The sequence below is a fragment of the Ornithodoros turicata genome, chromosome 7 (genome assembly GCF_037126465.1).
Source record: "Ornithodoros turicata isolate Travis chromosome 7, ASM3712646v1, whole genome shotgun sequence".
NCBI lineage: Eukaryota > Metazoa > Arthropoda > Arachnida > Ixodida > Argasidae > Ornithodoros > Ornithodoros turicata.
Genome location: NC_088207.1, coordinates 32,146,172 through 32,161,140, shown reverse-complemented (window position 1 = coordinate 32,161,140; position 14,969 = coordinate 32,146,172). Strand labels below are relative to the sequence as shown.

Below are 14,969 nucleotides of genomic sequence, written 5' to 3'. Positions count from 1 at the left end.
GAACTTCGTTTGTCGCAGAACAACGCTGAAAGGGGGCAGATTTTAATTCTCGTCACGGAGAACCTGGCATTTTGCCTTTCGAAACAAACAAACAAAAAAAAACATAACCTCTGGGGTGTCGAAAGAAAGTGAATGTTGCTTCTCCTTGGGGACGAAAATAGTGCCACCCACTTCGGCTTGAATCTTGAGAACAGCAGCATATTCTCCATTTCATGGAGGACATTCTACATGACATTCCATCCACATCTGCTGTTGCAAGAGTTGTTCCAACGCTCTCCATCCGGATGCCACGGAATTCCTCACGTCAGAACGCTGCACTAACTCATCGGATGCGAGTCAATGTCAACTTTTACAGCTCAGTGGCGTTACCACTTGCGACTAGTGAACTCTCCCAGATGCAGTCACTGTGGAGACTCGGAAAATCTGAAACACGTCCTCATCCATTTCCCGCATTACTAACCGTTCAGGAATCAACTTGCTGTGTCCCTAAGGCAGCTTGTCTCTCCTCCTCTCACTATATGATAAAATTACGTGGTTCATGATCTAATAAACCCACCGACGCTCCGCCCTAAAGTTGCAAGGCTGCAAGGCATCATTGCAAGGCTCATCATTAGATTTCCACCACGCCGTATAGAGCCTATGGTGATGACCTGACGTGACGTGAGGTGAGGTGAGGTGAGGTGAGGTGAGGTGGCGCGACCTGACCTGACATGACCTAGCTTAACCCAACTCAACTCAACTCCAATCGCAGTGACCAAAATAAAGTCGCTGTTGTTGTTCTCTGAATATGCGCAAGCACACTCCACGGAAGTCGACTGCCCCGTACTTTTTCGGGAGGTCCACAGACTCCCTCGAATCACGATGCCCATGCATGCGTCCAGTCCCGATTTCGTCGGCTGACAGAGCGCGCAGCTTCAGCAAATTACGAATTTCGTTCCACTCCCAACGCCAGCGTCCTCGAGGAGGAAGTTACGTTTTGTCGAAGTTACGAGAACATGAGTGGGCAACGTTTTTATGCTACGTGGGAGAGTGCGTCATTACCGACGGAACTATAGCGGGATATATGATGCTAGAAAAATGTTTAATTAACCAGATTGAAGGCACCTTTTATTGCGAGAGACGTCTGCACAACGTTTCTACGTTGTCCGTTCGCGTGGAGAGTTACGACAGGGCGGGGATTTTTATGCCGGCGTGCGACCTGTGTTATGTATTTCGTCCCTCTAGCGCACGCTGCGGATTTCTTTCCCTCTATTTCCTTTCTTTCTTTCTTTTTTTTCAAAAGACTAGCAATCCTGTTGATGTTATTGTTATGAAGAACGAGAGGATAAAGGCATGTACTGTTGGGGAAACGGTTAGCTAAAATCACCTGTCAGTACTTCGCCGTCCCATATTACCTCTGCTGCGCTTGAAAGTGTTGAGCGAATATTGTATTTGAACTATGTGCTACACGTGTTTATTACTCAAAAGAAATAGTCTTGCAACACCTGGAGATTTGAGATAAGATAAACCACGGAGTGCTGATTTTAGACAACCGTGCCCCCTACCGTACACTTATTCTTCCCCGTGCTTTATGTCCATCTAACACGAATACAAGTTGGAATTGCGAAGCGGGTTTATCTCCTCCATGATGGCTCCGCCATCAATGCAGCAGCGCCAACGTATATCGCGTACCGTCACACGTCTGAGCTCACGTAATTAAGTGCCCGTTTTTTTATCTATCAACCGGACCTGCCATTCCTCACGGGAGACAGAGACACTAGCTTCTTCAAGTCCACCGTGCAGGGGCATGTAACAACTGGAACGACGCTGCTAAACTGCTGAACACCTTGTTGTACATTTAAATGACACCGACAGGCACGAATAATCAGATCCCATCGTGGGAATCGTTTATAACACAGCTGGCACGCGTTCCAACGGACTGAACCTAACACAAATCAATATAAATAAATGAACCGCTCAGAAGAACAATCTAACGACACTCACCCGCTCCTGAGTTTTGAAAGTACGCTTTCCAATAGTCGATTGATCCCTAGACAGCATTGATCATGCAAATTGTCTGTATCGCCGACAGCGAAGCAAGGAAGAGCATCGCTGGAGGGCCGCGTTTCAATTCGGCATAGCGCACGTGGCAACCATCGCAGCATATTCAATGGTAATACATACATCACTATCCTATACTACCTTACGTGTACCATCACGGTAGCATTACCATACTTTTTCGGTGACGACGGAATACGCTCAAGCGTTGAAGTAACTTCAAAACTTCAAGTACGGGCCTCGTACGTTAGTGGGTCCAACGAAGTACGCTTTTTTTTTATCACAGCGGGATCCCTCACATACTCACGGGCGCTCAATCTGCTCTGCTAAAATATGAGTTGTGTCTTCACAGTTTGAAAACTGTGCTACAACCAAGCTCCGCGGTGTAGCCAATTAAAACCGATTCCTCCGCGTACAATATCGTTCTGCTTTCCGGAAGACATGCACCATAGTAGAAAGGTGAACTTGGATAAAGATGTAGGATATATAGGATAAGCGAAACTATAGAGCTTTAAATAAATTTACGCATCCATTAAGAGCAGAATCATCAAAATGATAACGTCATCATCTTTCGACCTCATTAGATGCCTAATGAATGTTGCAAGCAATATGAAAGGTGAATGCTGTGGAACCAAAGGGGGTTAGCACAATGGGGTCCTTATATTGAGTGACAGAAAGTGCAAGGGCGAACGATGCACCTCGACCGCTATTTTTCCCAGCTCATTAAAAGAGCAGAGAGGTGGCCCAACCTGTTTTTTTTTTTTTTTTGCTGTTGTGATTTGCTCTCTAACAAATAAAATGAAATAATGTAACACCATTACGTTTTTGCTGGGTAACGCGTAATGTCATTACACATTACTTGGGCGGCAAATTATGGCACTACTCTAGGGCCAGCAACGACGAACTGTGCCTGGTACAGGCGAGAAAAATCCCTAAGCCTGGTTTGTCGTATAGCCACCTTCGTCGCCGACAAGGACACTAGGACATTCCTCGACAGTGTCCAAGTGAAGTCGTTGAACACCAACTGCTTCTACGCTAGAATTAATCGTATATCTATTGGGTGCTCATTAAGGTTATTCATCCTGCTCTCATCTCTGGACGAAATAATTCATACGTAGCAATTTTGCCGAAACTAATTCCTGACTCCGGTATTCTGTAACGAATTAAAAGACGATCACGTCTCCTTATAGTATAGACGACCTGTGCCCCTACGTTACGTCATCGATTTCGTTTCGCCGCCGCGCAAAGCATGCTGGTGGACACCTATCAACCTTATCAACCTCATCAGCCTCATCAGCCTTTTCGGCCTATCAGCCGACGCTTTTTTTTCCCGCCTTTTGCCCACCACAGCAAAATATAACCTCGAACCGGTCTTCTCGTTACGTTCCATGTTTGTAAACAGAGTGTCCTCTACACGCGCTTCAAATACCGCAGAGCATTGTGTAAGAGACTTCGGGGAAAACGTAATGCCAAAGTAGTGGTAAAGTAACGCATTACTAAGCATGAAAAAGCTCGTTGTTGTTGAGTTGTCGTTTCTGAAGATTTTCTACACCAAACCTTGCACAGTTTCTATTCATTTTAATACATTTCTCCGATATAATGATAATAATAGTTTTATTTAGTGCCCAAGAACAGCCCAGAGAATTTGTGTCGGCGCACTATCTGATGTAGGTATACAGAAAAGGCATAGTATAATACACACCTTAAAATTAGGTATGATGCGAGACAATATAGCAACAGAACTACAAGGTAATCAAGCGACAGCAAAAGACGTACGAGGCACAGCAAAAATGCAAAATTGAAGGAGAGAGGAACTTGAAGACCATGTCACGACAAATACAGTACAAAACAACATTAGACATTTGGACACAAGTATCCAAAAGAGCAAAACACAGGCGAAGTGCAATACAATAATTAGAGGACATAGATTACTTTATTCAGTGGAGGGAATATATGTTACAATCGAAGACTATAGAAAGATTCAGTCTGGGTGAGAGAATAATGTATAACTAGCGAGAAACTAAAGGAGTAAGAGGAGGGTTCATGGGAATTTCCCCATTCATTATCATTAGTTTATTTGTTGTTGTTCACGGGAGGTTAGTATGTACAGCAGACAACACTGATTGAATTCAAGTTATAGCGACAGAGAACAGAGACAATAGCTTTTTTAAAGGTAGAAAGGGAATTTTAAAAAATACGTCAGAAATATCCACCGCAGCAGAGCTACATGCAATTTTGAGAGTTCTACGCCACATCAGAAAATCCCAAGCCGGGACATGGGTAGTGTGCTCCTACTCCAGAGCGGCCCTCTACTTCATCGAAAAGCAGGACCCACAAGACCTACTGTCTGCAACATCATGAAGGCGCACAGCGAAGCCGAAGCCCTAGGACACAATATATCACTCCAGTGGATACCGTCTCGCTGCGACATCCCCGGAAATGAATGCGCAGACAGAGCTGCAAAGGAATCCCTTAGCAAAAGTAGAATATTTGCAATCCCCTTTATAAAGTCAGATGCCGAGGGCCTTCTCCGCAAAAGTGCAAAAAGAAGATCCCGCACAGTATGAAAACAAACAATGAGACCAAATGACTACCTTGCGTCCATCGACCCTGAAGCAGACAGCATAATTCCAAATGGAACTGACGTACCAGTCAAAACAGCCATACATCGCACACGACTTGGGGCTGTACACATGAAATTCCAAAACACAGCGCGAACACAGCAACTACAATGCACCAGCTAAGGCTTTCTCACTCAAACCTTTGTCGAAACCTCACTCAAGATTGCCGAAAGATGGCCCTCAAAGCAACAACAAAGCGCTCTGCGCTTTCTTAAAAGATGGCGGTATAAAAGACCGCTTCTAAATTCCATCCCCAATTATCATATTTTTACGCGCAAGAACTGGAGCTGCAGGCGTTCTTAGGGCAGCCACCTAGCTCCAATACACCATAACCCAGTTAAACTTATCGAAACGGTCCTTAAGTGCTGCTGGCCCGGAAATCAGCTCACTCGCACCTGCCATGCGCGCCCTTGTGCAATTCTTCGTCTCGAAGGACCTCTGACACTTTGTGACGCTCTTTGTTTTTTGTGCATTGAGATTTCGCACGTCAACTCTCCGGCACTGTTGCTTTTGGTGCCAAGTTTTGTGGTGATGTTTTCATCCATTCCGTTTCAAATTGTATAGATTTGTGTAGTTTCCTTTCCTTTTCTGGATAACGCGTCCTGGAGCAGCCAGTCCCGAGTGGCTCGGGACTAACATCTCCATTTGTCTTTTACAAATCAATCAATCAATCACGTACCGAACTGACAAGCACTCGGCCACGTTACAGTTGGTCACCCTTACAGACGTTCGTATCAATGAACGTGGTGTGCCTTCGCAACGACAACAGCGGAATTGCAAAATTCAAACTGCTCAGCAACTGTAGAGAGTCAACATGAGAATGGCTACATTTAAAGAAGAAAATAGCGTCACTCATGTCGCGTCGAATCGAAAGCGGAATAAGTCTAAGGTATAGAAGAAGTTGTTTGTAATCAATTAAGGGATACGCCTTAAGTACAAATACAGTATAAGTACAGTGTGGCGTTGTAGAGGATGTAGAACACATCCTTCTCAGGTGTCAGAAATACGTCGATGCTCGAAGGGCATTAGAGACAAGCCTCTCTCGTGTGGACTCCCGAGCCTTCGACATCACAAAACTGTTAGGTCCTCCTACGTCCGACAAGGCGCTAAGGGCACTTGAAGACTTTTTGCATACAACCGGGCTTATGGACATCCTATGACACGGTGAATGTGTGATGTGTCCTGTGTGTGCCCCCGGCGATTCCGCCACTTTGCTCTAAGTTCGGCGCAGCTCTTGAACTTTTGACCTACATGTTGAACTCCATTATCATCTCTGTTCGTCTCTGGACATCATCCTTTTGTGTCTTCATCATCTCATCATCGGATTGAACTTTCTGTATCAAGTGTACCGGGGTAGCCAGTTTGACTTCGTCGAAACTCACATCCCCATTTTTTTCTTTATTCACATTACATCACATCACAAGTACAAATAATGCGATATGTGCAGTGCTTTCTTCTGAACAGCTTCAACACGTTCGGAATCAGTATTGCTTAGAGAATTCCTCGCTAGGGACGCGTAAGTGAGACGTGGTTGCACATTAGCCGTGTAGAGGCGAAGAAAAATATCTGGATTAGAGAATGATTTGCACCTGTATGGCAATTGACCTAGTGTACGCAAGGTAAGAGAACGTAGACGTGTTGAATGAAATGCGACTTGGAGTCAAATACAATGCCAAGGTCACACACAGAGCTAGTGCGATGAATGACATTGCCGTTGGAGAAATAATATAATCCAATTATATTACTTTTGCGCGAGCAAGACACGAGTTTACTTTTTGCATAGTTTATTACTAACTTATTCCTTGCACACCAAGAGTGACACTATCGATGTCGGACTGTAAATAGCGTGCGGAGAAGAAACAACTCTAAATAGCATAATGACGTCAGCGTACTGGAGCAGATGGGAATACTGAACACTTGACATTAGGTCGCTAAATAAGATATTGAATAACAGCGGCCCAAGGTTGGAACCTTGAGAAACACCGGGTGACGGAGTATAAGACTTGGATTTAACACCACTGACACCACTGACCACGAAGTCCGCAAGAGCAGGACACATGCCATGTGATCGCAGCTTAGAGAACAAGATGTATTGGTCCATTAAACCGAAAGCTTTCGATGCGTCAAAATATACAGCATCCTGGTCACTGTTATCACCTACAGCTGCCACGATTGACACAAACGTACCAGTGTTACTAACGACCGACCTGCCTTGGTGAAATCCGTGCTGGATATCAGCGATAATCGGCTTAAAATATGTCGTTGAACAACTCTATTTTGATCGTAACACATAAACTAAGTCGAACACAAATGGAGCTAAAACGACATGTATATTGTGTGTTCAGGTGCCGCGATTGACACAAACGTACCAAGGTTACTATCGACCGGCCTGCCTTTGTGAAATCCGTGCTGGGTATCAGCGATAATCGGCTTAAAATATGGCGTTAAACAACTCTATTTTAATCCTGACACATGAAGTCAAACATAAATGTAGCTAAAACTACATGTATCTTGTCGTAAGTAACTCAACTCCACTCATAAAGCACACGTGTAGGATTTGTTCACGCGGTAATGCGGAAATGATTAATGATTGTGCAGTCAACAGCTAACGCCAAGCAGGGCTAACCCTTCACGCACAATTGGCTATTGGGAAAAGCCAGCCCACGGAGAGTGTCTAGCGTCGCGTGCAGCCTAGGTCAGACGATCAACAAGATCCTATAAAGTATAGGAGCTAAACGACGTGTGATCAAGTCTGAAAAACACCACCAATCAAAGGAAATCAACACCTCCTTCAAATCAGACAGCAGCAAACCACCGTGAAAAATCGCTCAGCATATCTAATGACAGGGCCCGCAGCATATAATTACCTCAACATTCCCCGAAGTCTCTCTCTATTATTATAATTTTTCTTTTACTACTCCTTCTTCGAATAACTGGATGGTTTCACAGGATTGCTGTGTGGTTTTCGCACGCAGAATGCTTTCTGGAAAAGTGTAGGCTGTGCTCATTATCAGTGAATGCGAAATTCTAGTATTGTAGTCCTCAAGCTATAGGTAAGTCCTTACTTTTGTACACGGTGTACGAGATCCCATGGCGTACATCGCGTAGCTCTGACCGCTCTGTCATTATGTGACGGCAATTATACTGGATTCCGAATTCGACCCCGAAAGTTAGTAGCAGACAAAAAGAAGGCCACCTCAAGTTTTTTTTTCTTTTTTCGCTCTTTTTGGTGTTGTGTGTTAGGAGCTACAAGCGAAAGACAGTAAGACTGCGCGAATATTCGGATTTTTAGAATACGGAAGCGAATAATGGCGCATAAGGGGGTATGGATGCTGTCAAGCTGCTTTATGCAGCTTTTTTTCTGTACTTCCTGTTTCCTTGGGAAATAAAACTAAAAATTTTGTATTCGACTCATATTCAGAATCGAACTGAAAGTTATTCCAATTTCGAATCGAATCGAATGTCTCCTTCAAACCGAAAGTATTACAGTGATTCCGAATCGGTACGCGTAAGCTTGAAAACGCAACAAAGTGAGCTCTAATTCCTACGAAAATCCGTATCCGTATGCACTTATCACGGATCCATCTGCGATTGCTTGCAACAATGTTAGCACAGTCAGCTTCCTTCACTCGGCAAGCGTGCGCACCTAAACAGAAGATAAACACACGATGTCACATGTTTTCGTCGACACTCAGAGTCATCGCGTTTAATATTGCAATTGAATTCGGCAGTTGAAATGATTGATTGATTGAAAAATAAAAAATAAAAACACAATAGAGAAATGAAGCAGATTATTTAGCATTGGATCCCATAGTCAACGCTTTTCCCCCCTGCCACCCATACCAATTTATTTTCTTTCTTATTTTCTTTTTATTTCCTTAGATAAACGATACCCCAAGTACGAGACGCCAGTAGTCGATAGACGACCTGCGCCCCTACGTCGTTGATTACGTAACGCCACTGCGCAAAGCATGCTGGTGGACATTATCACCTCTATCAGCCTAGCAGCCGACACGTTTATCACGCTTCTTGCCCACCACAGCAAAATAACCTCGAACCAGTCTTCTCGTGCCGTCACACGTTTGTAAATAAAGGGTCGTCTTTACACAGTCTTCTAGCCAGCCACACACCCAGCGCCTTTGCCACAGGGCTGGCCTCCAATATATTGCTCCATAGACGAAAGCACGCAATGCATTCTGGACAGGTCCTGATCGCACGTGTGTGCACAATTGTGTGCACCGTTTTGGACGTCTTTCGGCACCGGTAATTATTTTTGTCCGGTAATCTCCCATTCTTTCTTTCTTTCTTTTTTATAATTGGGGGATTATGTCGCGAGACAACTGAGATCGATAATCTCGCATTAAACGCACAGTTTTGTACATGATACTCGTACTGTTGAGGTCTTCCAAAGATGCGATCACGACCCGGCATTATACACACTGAGCCGATGCGATTTACTTAAACTGGCGAGAAATGGGCTAGCATGCCGCGGAAGAAGCTCGGAAGCTCCGCATAGTTTACGCTGACGAAATACGTTCATCGCTTGGCTTTACGCCAACGGGAATATCTCGACAAGTGCTAGAACGACACGTAAAGAAAGTCACATGACCTCAAAATGACGTTTCCTATGACGTGTGACCAGGACAAGATGGCGCTTTTACGAAAAGCACCCGCTTGAGGGTAGTTACAAAAATGGTGGATTTATGTCACCCATGGTGGAAAGAAGAAAAAGGAGGCGCCCCAACGGCTCTTCGATAGAAGAGAGAAGCGTGGGGCAAGTGACGTGAGGATAGGAGATGAGCTGTAGCTTATTTGGAGCCACGCGGGTGTCACGTTACCTGAACAGCCCAATGAGATCACTTTGCACACGCCACTTTGGGGTCCACTTCGGCGCGCTACCAGAACACCGATCCAAGCATTCCGAATCTCTGCGTTGGGGGCTCCCATAGACATGTATGTAACCGAAACCGGAATGCAAGCGGTGGTGTCACTGGAGTGGCCCCGAATCTCGGCTTCACTTCTCAGAGCAATAGGGCTCCTCTTCTCTTTCCTCCCTTCATCATGTCACTCCTGTGGCTTTTGCAGCCAGCACATGCCAGAGAGGAGGAAAGCCATCCATGCTAGGGAGGAAGCACACGGCCCGTGTGCTTTCTCTCTGGCTTGTGCGGTAAACAGTTTTCGACGTGTTCCCGCGGTTAGACAGCGCAGAGCCTTTAACATGGCAGCATCCACGAAAAACTATTCACTGCGTATTCGCTTCGCTTTAAAAATGTCAATTCACACAGCTCTGTAAGAAAGGGATTCCCTGGAAGAAAGTAATGTCGAAGCATCCTATCCACAGCGCAAGAACTACAAGGTATCTAACTTGCTTGAAACCATTGGCAGGCAGCAATACTCACAGCACAAATCCCCCACGTCTCTCTTAAACGATGCAAGAAAGCCATGCTGTAGAATATGTTCACAGGAGAAGGCAAATGAGAAGAGTAACTCAGTAAGTCTTTCTTGAAGTAGTCAGTGGATAACTGCTTACTTACCACAGAAAGTGAGCGTAATCTAAGAAGAGCTGTGCAGCATATACCAAACTACTGTCCAGGTATGCGGCATGTATCCGTACTGTTATGGGATGTATTATTGTCCACCATTACTTCATATTAAAAAACATCTCAGCGAGGAAGTGCACTCGGCGTCCTACTTAGCTTATTCGTACTTAGCATCGTACTTCAATCTCACCAGCAAACAACAACGACAACAGATAAATTGTGACTACACAAACGACGCTGACGAGTAGATGCAGTCACATTACGTTCCACGTGCGGTATCTGCGAAACTTCTATTTTTTTCGGATACATGAACTGCAGTACATATGAAGAAAACAACACCATCATGTTTTTCTTATATTTCTTCCATTTCCAGAACAAAATTATGGGAACGTGAAGCCTTGTGTAGATAACTGTCTGTAAGTTGCGCAAATTGAGCGAATTTAATTCCTAAGGGTATGAAATACGACCTCTTACGTAGTCAGGAGTGAAGCCTTATATAAAACTCGGGCGTGTTCGCTTGTTTCCAACCCTTACGTGCAATTTGAGATCACGGCTTGCTGCCTGCATCCACCATAACGAACCGCTGCGACGTAATGGTTTTATAATGAAAATAATAGGCCGCGGCATACTGCACACGGTGTTCCTCGGTTCTTAAAAAAACAAAGCTGCTGTTCTTGATGAAAAATTCCGCAAACAGTTGCGCTTCCAAGAAAGACCGCGGGGTTCGGTACAGAGCTTTTCCAGGTATATTTCTGTAAAAGTGCAAGTTTTTCATTTTTGTTGTTGTTTTGCATACGGGCTGTTTGCGTGCAAATGGAGCGTGCAATTAATCTCGGGATGAAATATCGTTTTCGAGTACCGTATTTTCACGCGTATAAGCCGCACCGCAGATAAGCCGCAGGACGCCTTTTTAGGAACGTTTTGAAAATTATCCGGCAGATAAGCCACGGGCAATACGAGACGACTCCTATGTGCGACAAAGGAGACCATAGAGTAATGCCATAAACCCTGTGGTCCATACTCCGGGATCGGCATAGTGTACAACAAAGGAGGTCAGTTCTAGAGTTCTACCAAGATCGGATTGTGCCCTTGTTGGGCGCTTTTCATGTATTGATGGGTCAGTGGTCTTCCAGAAGGCATGAATCACTGTCACCACTTTTGTTAAAGCTGCATGGGGGCAATCTACTCGAATGTGGACCCATCCCTGTTAGGCACTGTTCGTGCATCAGCAGGGCAGTGCTATTCCAGAGACACTGTCGACCCTTTCGTTAAAATCAGTGTATAGGGAAAATACCTGAAAAAAAAAGTCATCAGATAAGCCGCACCGGTGGATAAGCCGCACAGCGCCCATGAAAAAAAAAATCGCGCATAAGCCGCGGCTAATACGCGTGAAATTACGGTAATCACATGCAAAGATATGTGTGATGTTTAGGATGTACACTCTGCTTCACTGCTAAGATTGTTTACATTAGGATAGGATTTGCATTATTATCAGTGAAGATTAACTGGTCTTGAGCTTATATCTCCTGCATCCCCGTCATTTTTAGCCCGTTAAGTAAGGTATGCAAAAGTATACACATAGCTGCTGATTGAGATTTGTGTTGTGCCCGGATTCACTTCGTTTCCTTTTTTTTTTTTTGTTTTTCGGTGATGATGAGAAGAAAGTACGTATCAAGAATACTTTAAAAAGCACTACCACATATATCCTTTCAAGAATACGTACTTGTACAACACAGATACGTACTTGTACAAGGTACAGATCCCGACACCCGGAACACCAGAGCTACGCATTTCTCGATCGGAGCGCCACCCTTGCAGCGAACAGGATGGACACACCTACTGAAAGGTGCATGGAATACCCAGTTACCAACAGTAAGTCTATCTGCTTGCCGTTTGCTATAAGGGAATCGCTCCGACGACGATATACGCCATTCCGATGTTCCGTAAACTTTTGTCGGGACACGTACCTTCATTATACAGTAGTATGGAAGCACTTCCGCTGCTCTTACAAACAAATTTTCACGGATAATTCCACGTGTCCCTTTTAGCAGAAATATATGTAGAGATTCCTCGTCCTTCGTCTACATTACGTTTCTGTAGCACAGCCAAAAGGCACGAAAAGTCCGACACCGCGAGAAACAGCCGTTCCGTAGCGCAAAACGTCATAGCCGAGTGCTAAATGTTTCCGCTCTTTAGCTCCAAGGTCGTGCTCTAAACTGGGAGGTGCTGTGTTCGAATCCTATCACCGGCTGTGCTGTCTGAGGTTTTTCCTGGGCTTCCAAGACGAAAGTCGACACAGTTTACCTTGAAGTCGGCCCAGGACGCACACACTAACCCCTCTGTCTTGCACCCCTTCATCCTGCCCTCTCTCCATCAGTTCATGTCTGTACGCCGTTCATAGCCACACTTGCTTCGCGGCTTTAAAAAGGAATAAGAAAGCTTTCTTACTGAAGATGATTTGCTTGTATGGGCGAACGTAGGATCTGGATAGGTTTCGTGAGTAACTTGTTTGTTTGATTTTCTTTTCTTTTTCCTTTTTTTTTTCGTGGGAATAGCAACCACCGTAGCGCAGGCTAACCTTTCCCTCCCATTTTTTTTTATATAATAAACATATCCCCGCCCCCCACCACCACACATACACACTTCGGGACGGCAGGAATAGGGAGCGTCTTTGTCGTCCGGAGCCAGTAGCCCGACGTAGGTCTGTGCGTTATTTCTCTTTACGATGCAAGGCATTTCATCTTGACGACGCGCGACCTAAAATAGCGACGCCAAATTTTGAAACTCGTGAGTTGACTCTGAATGGGGAGCTCCACTCTTCTCGAAACGCTCTCATAAGAGGAGGCGAAATCTGGCTGTAGAATTGGACTCTCGCTACGGGGACCAGAACTGCCTCATAATGTCTGTTGGGAGGGGAGGTGGGGAGGCATACATTGGACAATCCTGCGAAAAGTATTGACTCACAGCGCAATATCTTGCACACCGAGGTTTTTGAGCAACCGCTCACAGGTGGCTTTGTGTTAAAAGATGGACAAGTCTGCACATGCGTTGAATCGCCCAATCCGTCTCGAGTATCAGGAAGATCACTACCTGACGCCATCCAAATTTTGCTGCTGTGCGGAAGTGGTCCTGGAGAAGATTCTTTTTTTTTTTTTCGGGGAACCATTGAATGCATTATTGATTAACCCATACCTGTTGATGTACCAAAACACGTACGCAGCGGACAGGATCTAAGCGCAGGTACTTACAACTGAGTGGTACCCTATGTGTTACAGATACGTGTCAACAAGGCATTAAGACTACCGTACGGATTTCCAAGCAACCAGCGTCCCTCTTTCGTCTAGTGCAGGGGTTGGGAACGTTTGCAATCCCAAGGGCCACATGTTATCTCGCCCTCGTCGATTTTTTTTCCAGGGGTCGCAGAACATATTTGAACCCATTTTAAAGGCAGTCTAAATTAGCTTGCCGCAATTATTAAGCGGTCGAACATGCTGAAAAAAATCCCTTTAACTATTACTTTTTAAGTGTAATGTACTGAAAGCTCGTATTTTTCATGGCTTGTTGCATTCATAAGCTTATGGTAAGAGTGCCAACAAACACTTCCCCTTGTTATTTTACCAACCACCACCACCACCTTTTGCTAACTTTATTACGAGCGGGAAAGACAACACAGAGCGCACGCTTTTGCATGAGCAATTCGCTTGCCGTGCCGCGCCCTCTGCCAAGACAGTCCGGTCTTGGATAACCTCTCCTCAAGCCCATAACCAACAACAACTCCTAAGCACCGGAATTTTTGTAGCGCGCTTGGTCTGCGCTGGGCCGAAGCAGCAGCGCAACTGGGCCGCAAGCGGCCTGCGGGTTCCCGAGCCCTGATCTAGTGAGTTACAGAAGACAAGCAACAACAACAACAATGTGATGACGACGACCTTGGCTTATACAAGAAATGGTTTACGGCACAAATGGAACTAGCAATACAAGCTCCGGACCAGAACACCCCAGCGGTGACCAAGGAAGATCTTGCATGCCCACGGAATACACGTTAATCATTTCATAATCATCTCTGACTTGTTTATTTTTTACGCTGTCATCACATCATCATCCTCTACCAACTCCTGGTGGTCCGTACTATTAACTACACTTCACAGGTACAAGTGAGTTGCAGAAGCCGGCTTCACACTTTTGCAGCCACAATCGCCATATTATTTTTAGTTCAAGTCTAATTTAATCCGAGAAGACGGCATTCTAAGATTGCTAGTCCTCGAGACAGTAATCGGAACAAGCAGCGGAAATTCCGTTCATCGATGACTGTGTAGGCCCTTAGCAACACGGCCGAAACTAATCTATGGCAAGAATCACGGGGAAAGAATGTAAGTACCGGAAGCGGAAGCCTTTAATTTTGGGACGACGGGACGAACTCCGTGGGAAGACAAAGGACAGCAACGGAAGTTCATTAATTGCATCACTGCCACTCCTTGTCAGGAGAGATCCTCTCTGGCGTCTCGGAGGATTTTCATCGCAGGCCAAAACGAAATTCACGTGGGGACTATAAGACGTCGAGGAGAAAAAAAGGAAGCCCTTCTTTCAATGGGAAGAGCTTCTCTTCGATGGCAATTGAGTTTCTGCGGGCCTTCTGCTCTGGGCATCCAGGCCGTGTTGACGGTGTTAACGGGAGATAAGAACAAAACGGAAAAGGTAACTTCAAAGCTGCCAAATTGAGTGCTGGTCGCAGATAAACGCAGTGGTACATTGTGGCTGCTTTAATTGGAAGGTC

The 14,969-nt window shown here is 45.1% G+C and overlaps 1 protein-coding gene and 1 long non-coding RNA gene across 4 annotated transcripts in view; one reads left to right on the top strand and one right to left on the bottom strand.

Moving 5' to 3' along the window:
• The window catches only part of LOC135400859 (glutamate [NMDA] receptor subunit 1-like), a 249,362-nt gene that overhangs the window by 58,414 nt on the left and 175,979 nt on the right, over positions 1 to 14,969 (top strand). The window lies entirely within an intron of this gene.
• LOC135400860 (uncharacterized) overlaps positions 8,249 to 14,969 on the bottom strand; it is a 124,347-nt gene continuing 117,626 nt past the window's right edge. The window contains exon 3 of the long non-coding RNA XR_010424660.1: positions 8,249 to 8,304. This is a non-coding gene — a long non-coding RNA (uncharacterized LOC135400860). The remainder of the gene's footprint in view (positions 8,305 to 14,969) is intronic.